The sequence below is a fragment of the Pteropus medius genome, unplaced genomic scaffold, assembly GCF_902729225.1.
Source record: "Pteropus medius unplaced genomic scaffold, Ma_sr-lr_union100, whole genome shotgun sequence".
NCBI classification, from domain to species: Eukaryota; Metazoa; Chordata; class Mammalia; order Chiroptera; family Pteropodidae; genus Pteropus; species Pteropus medius.
In genome coordinates, this window is record NW_024356336.1 from 2,411,987 (window position 1) to 2,426,913 (window position 14,927).

The following is a 14,927-nucleotide window of genomic DNA, read 5'->3' on the forward strand; positions in this document are numbered from 1 at the left end:
TACATTATAAAAGAATTTCAGTAAAGCATTTCGTTGTCACTCCCTGGTGATGGCAGATTTGCTTTTAAAGCCGGAACCTCGGGCCAGGCCCCGGCGGGCGGGCGGGGTGGTTTCACTCCGCAGCGGGTTCCCCTAAGCAAGCCCGGTTCACCTGCACAGGGCCGTGTCCTACTCTCGTGTCAAATCCCACTGTCAGTCTGGCCATCGCCTCAAGATTCGACTTCTGCGCCGATTTGTCGAGTCCTTCCTGGAAAGTTCCTTCTGGGCACTCTTCTTTGCAAACGGCCAGCTGTGTTTAAGAACACCGCTTCTAGGAGTGGCACATTTGAATGTGACTTTTTTTTCCCCCTCGCTGTTTCAAGACGGTTCGGAAAACGGGGTCACAAAGGCCGATGCCCTCGTGGATGATGAAAACTTGGCGAGAAGTTTTGTTTCCGAGCAGACCGTTAAAGGTTTATGCCAAATCGAATGAGAGGGGGGCCTCCTCACGCGCCCGCGTTTTTCTCAGCCTAGTCGCAGAGACATCCGCGTAGTAACATATTTACTACATTCTTGGCAAAGTGTAATACCCTGAAAGAAATAAACCCGTTTTCTATTGTGCATTGCTATACAAAGTGAAACCAGTGAATTAGATATTGTAAATCTAGATATTGTACCTATGAAGTTATCATTTGTTTTAGCTCTTTTCACATTGATTGTGCCAGTGGAGGTTTATAGTCCTGTCTCAGTATGCATTTACTAGTGCACATTTGAAATAGTATCCTACTGAGATGCTGTTCCACGTCTCCGGTCACCCGCCCTGTATGTGATGTGTCACCATCGGTATCACCATCTTTTAAAGTTATTTTGGAGCACCCAGGATGGTTTTCTGTGTTGATAAATTGCTTATATAAATCTCAATAAAAAGTATCTGTACAAAAATACCTACTTTGGTGTGTGCTTATTTTCTCCCCAATTAGAAACTGTATTTATCGACCTGTTAAAACATCAAGAGGTGACTCATTTTGAAGAATCCTGACTTTGGGGAAAATCATTCAGAGGCTGATTTTATAAACAGGAAGGGGCCTGCTGACAAGCATTCCTGTCGATTTCATGGATCGTTGGAGCACAGCCAACTTCATGGTTTCAGGGTTTTGGAGACTGACTGCTTGTTCCTTCTGTAAGACACATTGCAAGGAAACAGTCTGCAAGTCCAGGCCACGAGAGAACCCAAGAGGGCCCTGATCTTCAGTTTGCCCAGGAGCTCTCTGTCAGGCTCCCCAACTTACGGGGGAACTTGGGGTCCCTCCCGGAAGTTGAGACCCTCTCCCTCTCCATCCTTACTCCCACAGAGACATGTTGAGAGACCCTGTGGTGCATGTCAGATTAAACCAGAAATCCAAAGAGGTGGTGACCCCAGAGACACAGCTGCACTGTCTGCATGAACTGTCTGCGTGAATCTCCTCAGGCTGTGAGTAGGCTGGGTACTTCGTGTCCTTGAGCTGGAAGCCCCTCCTGTGTCTTACTGGTTTAAGAAAGAAGGAAGTCACAGTGGGCCAAGTAGTCATCCAGTCCCTGGAATGTATTTGTGCTTGTCAGTTTGAAAAACATTTAAGGTGATAGCTGACAGTACATCCATGGAGTGAGCTCCTCAGGGCAGAAGTCAGCAGCACAATGCAGCCCTTGGCCTGACGTGTTATGTAACCAAGGGCCGATCCTGAGAACTGCAGAAATGCAGCCACTCTTCGCTACCCAGAAAGAGGGGCCCTTACTCCCAACAAAGTCACTTGGGGCCATCGCTGGTGCCCAGTGTTCTTATCCCTAAGGGAGTTGAATTAGAGACCTTAAAGGACCATCCTAGCCAAAAAACATCCTTCAAATGTCTAAGGGTAAATGGCAGGGACTTAGGCTGTATGTACTTGGAGAGCAAAAAGGAAACACTCTCCTCCCAAGCTGCCTTATGGGTAACTGTGTTACTCTCCCTTTTTAACCATGCGTTCCTCCATGCCGAAGCCCCTCTGGTTATCCTGGGCAGGAACCATATGCTGAATTGAAGGAGAGGACTCTTAACTGCATAGCTTTCTTTCCCTGGCCACTTTTATTAGTCTGCATCCTAGAGATCAAAAAAAAAGGTTTTCAGTCCAAATTATTCAGGCTGCCTATGTCCAGGGATCAGATTAACCAGATAAAACCGTGAGCCTTCACTTTGCAGCTTTGGAAGTACATGTAATATAGAAAGACCATGAGAGGGGATTTGCTAGTGGTTCATATTAATGGATGAGAAACAGGCAAAATGGGAGACCGAGGCAGGTAATCACGGCAAGGAGACTTTTTGCCTAACTTCTGGATATCCCAAATGACTGGCCTTTACATTTTTATTTTATTCTTTACCTTTGGTATCTGGGTATAATGCCCAGTTCTTCAGTTACCCTTCTAGGTATAGAGTGTTGATGATAGCCTATAAATCACATCTGCCTGGAGTCGTCTCGTCTAGGAGCCGATCCAGGGCCTCCACCTCCCACGGTGGCCTTGGGCAGGTCACTTCATTTTTTTGTGTCTGTACTCCTTGTCTCTGCAACACACACAGGTCAGTGTCTCTGCAGTGGGATGATTATACTATGCACCCCAAATCCATTGTAGGTTTCCTGAGGGTTTTATAAGTTGAAACATACAGCATGCTCAGAACAGCATGGGATCCAGTATTCATGTGTGCGGACTCACTTTTGTTTTTATTACTATTTTGAGCTGTTTGTGGATCCACAACAGTATATCATAAATTACAACTGATTGTGCCAGGTTGGGATGTCCCATCAAGTCTGCAAACTCACGCCACTGGAAGGGACTGCTTTTCATTTTCAGGAATGAAATGCAGAGTTGGAAGCCCCCTGGAGAGGGGAGAAGGGCCATGGCGTTGCCCTTCTGATGCCCTTGAGCATGCCTGTTGTATCAGTCATGGTACAGGGCCTGGGTAAGGAAAACACTGGGTAACTGAAATATGCTTCGAAGTATAGGTCTACAGCAGTCATGCTTTGAACTGCATGTGATGCAGAGTGCGCTTGTGGTTCAAAAGTAAGCTTTGACCTTGGGTTTCCGAAGGAATTTTTGGTCACGCTGCTTTTAGACAGTTGCCCCTTCGGGGAGAAGCAGATTCAGTGTCCCCTCCAGCTAGCAGAGGGGCAGTTGGCCTTACTGCTTCCTTTCTCAGCCATTCTAGCTCTTGAAATTTTCTTCACCGTTTCTGTGGGGGCCCCCCTTTCATATTCATGTTGTCAGGTGAGTTCACTGTGGATTGGGCCCAGAAGTCGGGGTCACATCACAGACACAAGTACTGGGCTATCGGCCCTTCCTGGCTTTGTAGAGTTGCTCCGAGCATTTCACTGGGAAGTGATCTCAAGGTTCATCATCAGATTTCAGAACTGAAGGTTTAAGCTCTTAGCCTCTTCGCCAGAGAGAACCAGTAATGAGTGTAAGTTACAACAGCCACACAAACAAGGAAGGATTTTCACATTCATCTTAGTTCAGGCTGCCTATAACTCTTTTTTTTAGTCAGCTGGGTAAAATATGGACACATTTTAGACTTTAGCTTAAAATGGAGTGTTGAAAATCCTAGGGCAATCATGAAAAGAATAGGAATTGTGAATGACTTCCAAACTAGTAGAGAGACAAATTGAAAATGAGAAAGGAAAACTATCTAAAGGTAAGTGAGGAAGGAGGTTATAAGTATCTGACTCTTGTTCATTTAAAAATACATAGAGTTCAGACAAGCCCAGGAAACTGGGAGATTTGTAATATGTATGACCAATACATATTACATATTAATCTGCATAACATATGAAGAATTCTCACACATAACAAGAAATGAGATCATCCAACAGAAAAATGGGTGAAAGACACGAAAAGACAATTCATAGGAAAGGAAATACACATGGCCTAGAAACACACAAAAAAATACACGTTATTAGTGATCAGGGAACTGCAAACTACTGATTTCCATTTCAAAAACAAAACATTTAAATGAAAAGTCTGATTTTCAAGTGCTGGTGAAAATATGGCATGACTGTGCCAGTAGTGTGCTCATTGCCATGACCCTTTTGAAAACAATTTGATGTTTTCTAAAAAATATAAGCATGGTGCATGCCCCACAATATATGATTTCTACTCCTAGTTATATATGTACGCTCTCAAGGAAACTCTTACACAAGTATGCCAGGAGACGTGTCCATGAGTATTCACTGCAGCCTTGGTTGTGTGTAGTAACAGACAAAAATTATGAATGAAATAGAAGTCGTCAGCAGTAGAATGGATAAATGCAGCATATTCCTACTACCGAATACCACACGGCAGTGCAAACACATAAACCGCAGGTTCGTGCACCAACGTCAAAGCATAATGTTGAGTGAATGAAGAGCAAGCCTCAAAATATCATGTATAGTCTGATTACGTTTATGAAAGTTCAGTATACACAAGCTAACGAATAGTCATTTAGGTATATCATTCTATATAGATGATAAATCTGAAAGGAAAGAACAATGAATGAAAGATTCAGAAAAGTAATTAATTCTGAGGGAAAGGAAGGGTTTTTGAGAGCATTCGTGCTATATTGTATTTCTCATAGCCCATACATGATTCTGTGTGTATTCCTGTATGTGTGTGACACATGTGACCCTTTTTTTTTTCCTGTACAAGAAGTCAAATGTACTATTTTGAGAACATTTGTAGTAGTTTATTTTAAGATTCTTTTAGGGACGATGCAGTGACTACATGGGCCCCAGCAGGACCTGCTCCTCCGCTAGGCCTATACTCAGGGTGAAGTCACGTCATAACCCAGCTGGGGACGTGCTGGGCCTGATACGGGAGGAAAGGAATTACACCCCGGTGTTGCTGGTGAAATGATTCCTAAGAGAGCAGCAATATCATGTTCGAATGACTGTGGGCTTTAGAGTTGGAAAGACCTGGATTTGAGTCCTGACCCCGCTTCCTCAGCTGTGTGGACCTGCGTGATATACTTAACCTGTTGAAGTCCCCGCACTTCTCCTTCTAGGCAGTGAACGAAGCACTATTTACGGCATCCTGTTTGGTGTGGTGTGTAAGACTGTACCCTCTGGAGCCAGCACTGCCAGGGTTCAAACCCTGACTCTCTACTCGCTTGGGGCAAGTTGGTTAACCATTCTGTGCCTCAGTTTCCTCATCCATCAAACGAGCGTGTGGGGAACCCCTACCTCCTAGGGTTGTAAGGAATAGTCAATGAGTCCATTAAAGCCCTCAGGTTGGTGTCTGGTGTGTGATAACCTCTGCCTACTCGTCGGGCATGTTTCTATGCACAGACGGTTTACTAAGAGGCCACAGCATTAGCTCATGTTATTTCCTTCCGGAGTCCAGCTAAAACGGAGAGCAGGACTCTTTCCTCGTCCAGTTCCCATGGCCTTCTGTTATCTGTGTGGGGCCGAGGCAGGAGTGTGGGTGTGTGGCCTGCCTAGGACAGGGATGACGGGTGAGAATGTGCTTGCGTCGGGAGCTGTCCCCTCCCCTGCTCTGTGCCACCAAATATGTCCATGCTCTCTGATGCCTGGTCAACGGCCACCCCAGCCTGCCGTCTCCTGGCCAGACCTGGAGCTCACCGGCTAATTTTAGAAATGACTTGTCGACTCAGCTGCTGCTATCACATTGGAGCAGAGGGAGGGCGAGGGGAGGACGAGGAGGAGAAGTCAGGGAAGGGGATGTGTGTGAGACGGTGGGGAGGGGTGCCTCTGACATTTGTCCTTCGTCCCTGCTCTGTCGGCTTGCTGGGGTCTCTGTACTGCCACCTGGGGAGACCTCTCGGGCAGGAGTGGTTCCCGTGACCCGTGGCCGCGTGTGGAGAAGGTACTGTAGGGCTGGGTTTTACGACGGGCGTCTTGCAAGCTGATCGGCAAGGTTTAATCTTCCAGAATGCGCTTCGAGGGGCTGCGGTGGCAGGCCCCTGGTTTTTCTATTTTCGGCCTTTATGGTGTGGACACAACCTCCACAGCTTTTTCTCTTTGCTGCTTGGTCTGTGTCTCTCTCTTTGAAAACAAGAGTATTTTTCTGAAGGGATTTTAGAACAAAATGCTGGAGTCTTTTAAAGATTACTCTTGTCAGCTGTTTGCTAATCATTTTTATAAATATGTTTAGGGCCACGAGATAATCGCCACTGTGAAATCCTAGCCGGTAGACTTCAGGGTTCATATTTTCATCAGCTACCAGTGATTTCTGCGTGAGTGGTTGTCAGTTTATGGTCAGGAAGCCAAACTCTTCCCTTGCCACCTTTCCAGCCCTGTTGAGGATAAGCCTAAGGGTAACGATTTATTTTTTTTTAATTCCAAATGAAGCTCTGTGTGTGGGGGGAGGGGACATGGTGGTTCACGGACAAAGGTTTGAATTTCATGTGAGGCTGACTTGATCCTCTGTCCTAGAGGAGGCGTTTTATCTGGCACACTTGTTATTAGGCATTTCTTTGAATGGAGAAGTTTCACAGGCCTCCGTGGCTGGGGCGGTGGGGACAGGGAAGGGGCTGTGCTTTACCTTGGAGCTCTCTCCCTGGAGTCACGAAGACCCTACCGGCTGCAGCCTCAGGGTCACTGCCTCTGTGCAGCTTTCTCCTTGCGGTGGCTGGGAGGGAAAAGTCCAGTCGGTTCTAAGTTGCCCAGTCTGGCCTTGACCTGGCAGGGGCCTGGGCTTCCATCCCACTGGGCTGGGAAAATGGGGCTGCCACTTTCGCTTTGAGGCTGGCCAAGAAGATGCCTGCCTGGGTCAGGGCACCAGCTCCTGGAGGCTGAGGGTCCCTCTCAGTCTTCTGATACCTGGCTTGGTGGTGATTCCCTTGGGCATAGTCTTTGCTACTGACCTGAGTCATCATCTCGTGTATCTGGGCAATAATCCAGGGTGAGCTGGTTTAGGCTGTGAAGGAGTTCTAGAGAATAATGACAGAGAGGGAGGGAGAGTGTGAAAAGAGGAGGACGGGAAGGAGGACTTTTGAGGGTCTGCCTGTCATCGATTAATAGATATTTGGTGCCACCTGCATACAGACTTGGTCACCTCGAATAGCCTAGTTTGGGCTCTGCTGTGACTTCTTTGTGACCTTGGACAAGTCCCTTCCCCAGTCTCAGCTTTAGTCCCTCCTCCTAGCACCTGAGGGGGTGGGGCCAGCCCAGCCCAGCGGTGTTTCCCAGGATTCGACACCAGGGCTGTATTTTTCCAAGTGCGGGTCCTTGCTTACCTCTATCAGTCTCACCTGGGGGCCTTCAGAAATGCAGATTCCCAGGCTCATCTCGTAACTAACAAACGGTCTTGGGGAAAGGAGCCCAGAAATCCACGGATTTAAAACCTCATGGTCAGTACTGGTGCCAACCAAAGCTGGAGAACCACCTTCCTCTGGTGTGAGCCAATACAACCACAGAGGGCGGTTATTCAGCACCCACTTTGTCAAAACTCATCAGGTCATTACACAAACAGGGAAAACAAGCACAGCGTGCAATTAGGGTCTGATGACGGCAAAATTTACTAAGGGGCAAGATCACCCTTTGGGTGGCATTTTGAGATGAGAACAGAAGGCCCGAAAGCTGAAGAGAACCTTCTCTCGCTGCCAAGAGAATGGGAACTCTGGCGGGGTCTATAAGGCCACAGTGAGACAGCCTTTCGGTAGGTCCTGGTTTACCTCATAGATAAAAACAACCGACCGTCTGGATGGTTCAGTTTAAGCAGGTGGTTAGTTGCTGTGGTAAATGGCATATCCCTAATTTTAAAAAAAATTAACGAACTTTATTTTTTAGAGCAGTTTTAGGTTCATACCAAAATGAAGGGGAAGGTACAGAGATTCCCGGTATATCCCCCATCCCCACACATGCACAGCCTCCTCCACTATCAGTGTCTCTCATCGAAGCCATCTATTTGTTGATGAACCTACACTGACACATCACCGTCACCCAGAGTTCATATTTACATCAGGTGTTGTCCATTCCACGGGTTTTGACAAATGAATATTGACAGGCCTCCACCACTGTAGTACCACACAGAGTTTCACCGCCCTAAAAATCCTCCGTGCTCTGCCTACTCATCCCTCCCTCCCCCTAACCCCTGGCAACCATCGATATTTTTACTGTCTTCTTAGTTTCGCCTTTTCCAGAATGTTATACAGTTGGAGTTTTATAGAATGTAGCCTTAACAGATTGGCAACTTTCACTTAGTAACGTGCATTTAAGGTTCTTCCATGACTTTTCATGGTACCCTTAATGTTTAAACTACATGAAATTGAATTGTTTGAAAAAGGAGAATGTGGGTTTGCTACAAGGTGAAGAAGGGCTCCTGGGTGCTGTCAAATCCAACCCCATCTGTTCACAGATGGGGCAGCTGAGGCACAGAGAGGGGAAGCAACTTGCTCAAGGACGCACAGCTTGGTAGTGAGGACATTGGGCTTAGAACAGCCCCTGTCCTCAAGGCTGACATTCAAAGAGTAGCGTAGGGCTCCCCATCTTAGGGATAATAACCCGATTTTTTCCAATTACCCCACCACCACCACCACACACACACACACACACACACAAAACCCTTCTCTATCATCCTCCTCCAAGCCTCAAAAGGAAGGATTAAATAGCTTCATATGAACAACTCCCCCTGGGGCATGACTCATCCAGCTTCGTAATTTTCCTTTTCTGTTCTACTTCTCACTGGGCCTCTCCCTGATGCTTAATTACTTTTTAAGAACTATAGTTTCTAGCAATGCAAGAAATATCCTTGAGAATCAGCTACGCGGGTTTACTGACTACCGAATGTGGCCAAGACTCACATTTGGGGAGGAAGGAATTTAAACGTCTGGGGTTCCAAAGGAGTTTCTCTCCACCCATAGAAGACTGAATGCATTTTCAGCTGTCTTGGGTATCAGGTGGGGTTTGAGTTTCAATTTCATGGAGGGCAACTGGATTAACTGTTGAGTTGAGAGAGAGAGAGAGAGAGAGAGAGAGAGAGACGTTTGCCCAGTGGAATTAAATGTATCGTTCACAGTGGATATTCCTGTGAGCTTGGGCAGGAGTTATTAGCCCCATTTTACAGATCAGGAAGTGAGATTTAGAGGCTTAAGTGATAAGTGATCCAAGATCATGGAGAAAGAAATGAAGCAGGAATTAGATACCTTTCTGCTAAAGACTTGTGCATTTAGTTTAACAAGCAACAAGAATTAAGATAATACGTTATGCAACACTGCTTCATGGGGACAGATAACAAAACCCATTTTCACTCATTACCTTGTTTAATCCATGGATAATCAAGGGGGTGATACCGTTTCAGTTTTATGGAGGAGGAAATCGAGAATCAGAGAGGTTTAGTGATGTGTCCAAGGGCACAGAGCTACCAAATGAGTGATGGGTCCAGGAATTTCTTCTCTTCTTCTGTCAACAGTAGGTCAGCTCATTTTCTCAGTTCTATTATTGTTCTTTTCTATCGATTGTTCAAAGCACCTTTTCCCTATGCATCTCTTTGATCTGGCTGTTCTTGAGTTCCATCCTTTCATAATAAACCAATGATCTAGTAAGTAACATGTTTCTCTGAGTTTTGCGAGCTATTCTAGCAAATTAATTGAACTCGTGAAATGGGTCACAGGAACCTCCGATTTATATCCAGTCCTCAGAAGTTCAGTAGTCCCCTTATCTGTGGTTTCACTTCCCAAGAGCTCAGTTACTCGAGGTCGGCTGCGGTCCGAAAATATTAAATGGAAAATTTCAGAAATAAACGATTCGTACGTTTTACATTGCGTGCCATTCTGAGTCGCGTGGTGAAATCTCTCATGATAAAACTTCCCGTGATAAAATCTCGTTCAATGAAATCTCGCGCCTCCCACTCCATCCTGCCCCGGAAGTGAGTCGTCCCTTTGCCGGTGAGTCACTTAGCAGCCTTCTCAGTCCTCAGATCTATTGCCTTGGTAATAGCGCAGTGCTTGTGTTCGAGTCACTCTTATTTTACTCAGTACTGTCCCCAAAGCACAAGAGTAGTGATGCTGGCCATTACAGCCAAAGAGAAGCTGTAAAATGTTTCCTGTAAATGAGAAGGTATGTATGTACGCAAGAAAATAGTATGTACAGGGCTTCGGTACTATCCATGATTTCAGGCATCCACTGGGGGCCTTGGGATGTATCCCCCATGGCTAAGGGGTATTATAGTACAGGAAACAACCCAATCAACTCCAATGTGTAGCCACCTGGATTTGTGGTTGGCATCTGAAGCGGACGGTGGTCTTGTGGACTGAGTTTTTCACCTCTAGAATCTGATGCTATCTCCGTGTAGATAATATGAGAATTGAGTTGACTTCTCAGGCTGGTGTTTGAGAATTGCTTGGTGTTGTATGGGAAGCCCCCTCCCCCACCAACATTGAAACTGAGTCCAGTAACCTAAAAGACTGGAACTCGACCTGAGTCAATAGGGGACAGGTCTGCTGTGAAAGGACAGCGTAATAAAGCACAGTACAGTAAAGTCCCCAGGCGTGGGAAGTATCTGGTACCCGCACCACCCTGTGAAGTGCACAAGAAAGACTGGCACCCCCATTTGACAGATGGGGGAGTTGTAGGCCCAAGGGGTTCAACAATAGGCAGAATGGGACCCAAGCTTAGGTGTGAGATTTCCAGAACCAATGTCGGCCTGCTGATGGGCAGAAAGCCCACTGTGTTAAGTGTCCCGTGCAGAGTTAAGTGTCCATTTCTGCTGCAGAGAGCAGTCTAGAAAACTCCCCGGGGACAGGGGCTACTGTTCTGAAACATTTTGGGAGCCATGAGACTTTTCTCACCTGAGAAATGGTTGGAGGCTCCAGATGAAAAAATTGGGAGTGGACCCCATGCGTTTTACCTGTCTCTCCAGAGAGTAGAACTGGGCAGCATGTAACGATCCTGGCAGGGCAGCTCTCTGGGCAGGAGGAAAAAGTGGCAGACCACAGAGTCTGAAAGGTGGGGACACTACTTGTGTGCCCTTAGGAGCTGTGGGCCCTCAGCTGAGTCACTTCCCTCCCCTCCTCTACAGATGCCAGGAGAGAGAAGGTGGGTTTTATGGCCTCTGAAGGCTTTGTAGCTCTGATACCAAAGAAGAAAAGTAATTAGAGCAGAACCCAAAAGTCTTACTTAGTAATGAGCTCTCCGTCACTGAACGTGACTGAGATGAGGCTCATTGACTCTCCATCCAGGAAATTCCTTGTGAGCTGGGCTGGACCTTCACCCATGTGTAAGTGCCCAATGCCTGGCTCTCTGATGGCCAGTTCAGTCTGTTGCCACTCCCTGCTATCTCTTTTTTTTTCCATTCTTCTCCATTTCAATGCCTCACAGCTTTTCCCTCCCTCCCTTTGTCCTCATTCTCTCTCTTTCCTTCCGTTACCCTCCCTGACCTTGTTTCTCACTCATCCCCACCCCTCCCCCCACCTTCTATGATGATGTGGGTTGTAGTGAGTGTGGCCTGAATCCTCAGTTGTGGGCTGGTTGTGGGCGTCCTTTGCCCTGATCAGGGGAGGACGGTCTACATGCTGAGCAAAATCCCTTTTCATTACCACCTGGCTCTTTGGCCACCGAACTCAAGGTCTGATTGATCTTGGCTGGGCCATATATAAATCACGAGAGTCATTTTTGTCTATTTAGCCCACAGAAAGCAGATAGCAATCATGCATAATTTCCTCCTTTCATACCCAGGGCAGACATTAATAATCTGTCAGAGTGCTCTCCCACTGAGCCCAGCAAAAGCTCAGAATTGTTGCTGTTTAATACTCCAGGAGGCAACTACCCATCAACAGAGTTGATGTGTGAGTGAAGGCCAGCATCTTGCTAGAAAACAGCGCACTCAGCTGGTATTTTGGAGAGCTTTTTAATGAAGGAACTCTCCCCAAGGGTACGTGCAGGGTCAAGGGAATCAACTCGGCATGCTGAACCATGTAGACTAGCAGTGGTGGGGATGTAGCCTCGGGCCTCATTGCAAGGCAGAAGAAAGGTAACACAGGAGCCTGGTGGATTACTGGAGTCTGGGACTCCCTCCAAGGGCTCATGGCTGTAGATGGAGAAACACAGCCTTTCCTAGACTAGGGCCCTATGGGGAGGGAGCAGGGTACAGTGGGGGGGTAGATACCCCACCTCTAGACCCTCCTATATCCAGCTCTCCTTCCAGAGCCTTCCACTGACCAAGCTCAATGAGAAGCCAAAGACTAACAGGACCCCAGAGGCCACAGCCCTACTGATTAGCCCCAAGAGCACAGAGCAAGCTCTGAAAGGAAGGGCGGGGGTGGGGGTGCTGTTATAAAGCACAGAGAGGAGGACCAAGCTGCTCCTTGCCCCCTACAGCCTGCACAGACTCAAGGGCCTTCCATTTAGGAAATGGCCGCAGGCCAGGCCTGGGAGGGAGGGGCAGGGAAGGAGATCTGAAGGGGGTCCTCAAAGACAGCAAGCCTCGTGGGTGCTGGAGCCGTGGCCCCATCCCCCCAACACTCTCCCAGTCAGTCCTCTGAGAAGCACTGGCTCGCTCCACTGGGGTCATTTGAGGAGAGTTGAGGAAAGGAACTATTTGTCAAAGTGGGGGCAGGATTTAATGTGACCATCGAGGTAGGGGTCAGCAGATGACCTCCCACAACCAAATCCAGCTCTCTGCCTGGTTTCAAACATAAAGATGTATTGAGACCGCTAGCCCGTTCATTTACCTATCATCCTAGCTGCTTTTGAAATGCAAAGGCTGAACCGAGTCTTGCAACAGAGACTCTACTTCCTTGATGCTCAATAGGTTTATTATCTGGCCCTTTACAGAAAAAAATCTGCTGACCCCTCCATCAAAGAATGGTGTAGCATGCTGACTTGCAACAGTGGGAGTTGTTATTTCCTCTGGGACTGAAAAGGCAGGAGAGGAAACTGATGCCAGAACAGGAGAGAGTAACAGGTGGAGGGAGCTTCCTGAAGGTGCCTTTGGTGCAGGGAGGCAGCCAACCCATGGCTGCCCTGCAGGGGGAGAGCTGAGAGCACAGATGCCCTCTGATCTCTGCCAGTGGGTGTTTCCCCACTAGCTGAACCCACCTGGGAGTCGTAAGATAGAAGAGGCGGGGGATGTGTCTGAAGGGACAAATGAAATACACTCAGCTCAGAGGTGGAAGATGGTGTCTTCCACTCTCCCAGCATCTTCCCCTCCCCACTACCTTCTAATCATTACGAGCCTGGTTTCAGACATAACCAGCAGAGAGACCAGGTGTCAGGCAGCCAGCTGTGAAGCTGAGCATCCCGACTCTGAGCTGATTCTCACAGTGGCCAACCCCTTCTGCCCACCTCCAGGGACCTAGCTGAGGAATGAAAACTTAGACTTAGGAGCCAAACTGTGAGCAAGACAGAATTCTAAATGAAAATTGAAATGAAGAAGGACCTAGCTGAGGAATGAAAACTTAGACTTAGGAGCCAAACTGTGAGCAAGACAGAATTCTAAATGAAAATTGAAATGAAGAAGGACCCAGTAGTGAACCTAAGTCTTGTTGCCAGCAAAGGGCCAGGTGATGGGAGTGGTTGGGTGGAGGAGGCAGGAGACTGTGAGAGAATCTTGTGACGGCGGTCTGGGCTGGAACTCTCAGGGAAGGCATCATGGAGGATGTGGCCCAACAGGCTTATGAAAGATGGAGGATATGAGAAAAAAAAAAATGTAACTTTTATTGAGAAGCTGCCATGGGCCATATATAGTGACAGGAGAGGCTGGGAGACCCACGTGCTCTTGTGACCATGAGCATAGCCTCTGGAGTCAGACTGACGGGGGTCAGAGGTAGTTCCGCCACTACCTGGCTAAGAGCAAGGCACTTTCCCTCCTTCTGAGTCTCCTGAGACGGATTTACTCACGGAATCCACCTTATAATGGGCTGGGAGGGAAGAGCAAATGGCATCATCTTTTAAGTTCTCGGCGCAGAGTAATGCATTGATCTGAGTGGTACTATCATCAGTAGTCCTGCTTTGTTGCCTCCTTTCCAGGATAAGAGAGCAGAGATCTCAGGGTTGAGCAGAAAGAACAGGAATGTAGGCACCCAGGTCATCCCCACTCCCTCCTCATGACCTTGGACAAATTTGTTAACCCCTGATCCCCAAACTATGACACATCCAACACTGTAACTAACACCAAACAGATGCTAAGTAAATATCAGTGCACACCCAATCCTGCCCCTGAATGTACCTACTTGAGCTAACTTCCTATGGTTCCACAATATGCCACTAGGACACAGGGTGCCTCTGAGCCCCAACTTGGAGGCCCCAGATTGGCCCTCTCTTAATCTTGTCACCAGTGTGGAGCTGTGATGGGAGCTGAGCATGTGTGAAGGAGCCAGACACGCCTGGGGGTGGGGCTCAGCTTGACCTTGCTGGGTGGCCTCAGGCAAGTGCCTCAACCTCTCTGAGTCACTGTCTGCTCTATGGGAGTAATGTCAATCATGTGGCGCTGTTGTGGGAATGAAATGTGACAATGGCTTTTAAGAGAATTCCAGGTCCAGTAGGAATTTAAGGGGGCGGGGGGCAGTTTAGGTGTAAGGATGTTTGGCACATAGTAGGTTCTCTCTACATGTTGGTGAATCATCCTGGGCTGGGGTCTCCATGCCAGCTTTGAACATGGAGTCAAAGGAAAATGATTGAGAGCAGTTAACAGTGATCAGGCACCTGTTTAGAATGTAGGTGTTTTCCTCCCATGATAACATGCTGCCCCCTATATGCAGATGCAGGCAGCACAGGAGGATGTGCTAAATCCCTGCCTTAGACTTGCTGCCAACCGCTGCTCTGTCCCTTCTCAGCTGCACTTCTAATCATTCATTCATTCACTCGTTCATTTAAACGAATACTTATTGGGAGCTAAGTATGTGTTCTAGGATAAGTGAACAGAACAGGTGAAAATTGTGCCCCTAATAGAGGCCATGTTCTGTGGGGGAAGTCAGAAACTAAACAAAAAAAATATAAAGACAAGACAGTGAT

The 14,927-nt window shown here is 47.5% G+C and overlaps 1 protein-coding gene across 1 annotated transcript in view; it reads left to right on the top strand.

Annotated features, from left to right (window-relative positions):
* The first annotated feature begins 1,033 nt into the window (after positions 1-1,033).
* The window catches only part of MYO18B (myosin XVIIIB), a 247,364-nt gene continuing 233,470 nt past the window's right edge, over positions 1,034-14,927 (top strand). The window contains 1 exon segment of the mRNA XM_039861993.1: positions 1,034-1,450. The gene's annotated coding sequence lies outside the window, so the exon portion shown is untranslated.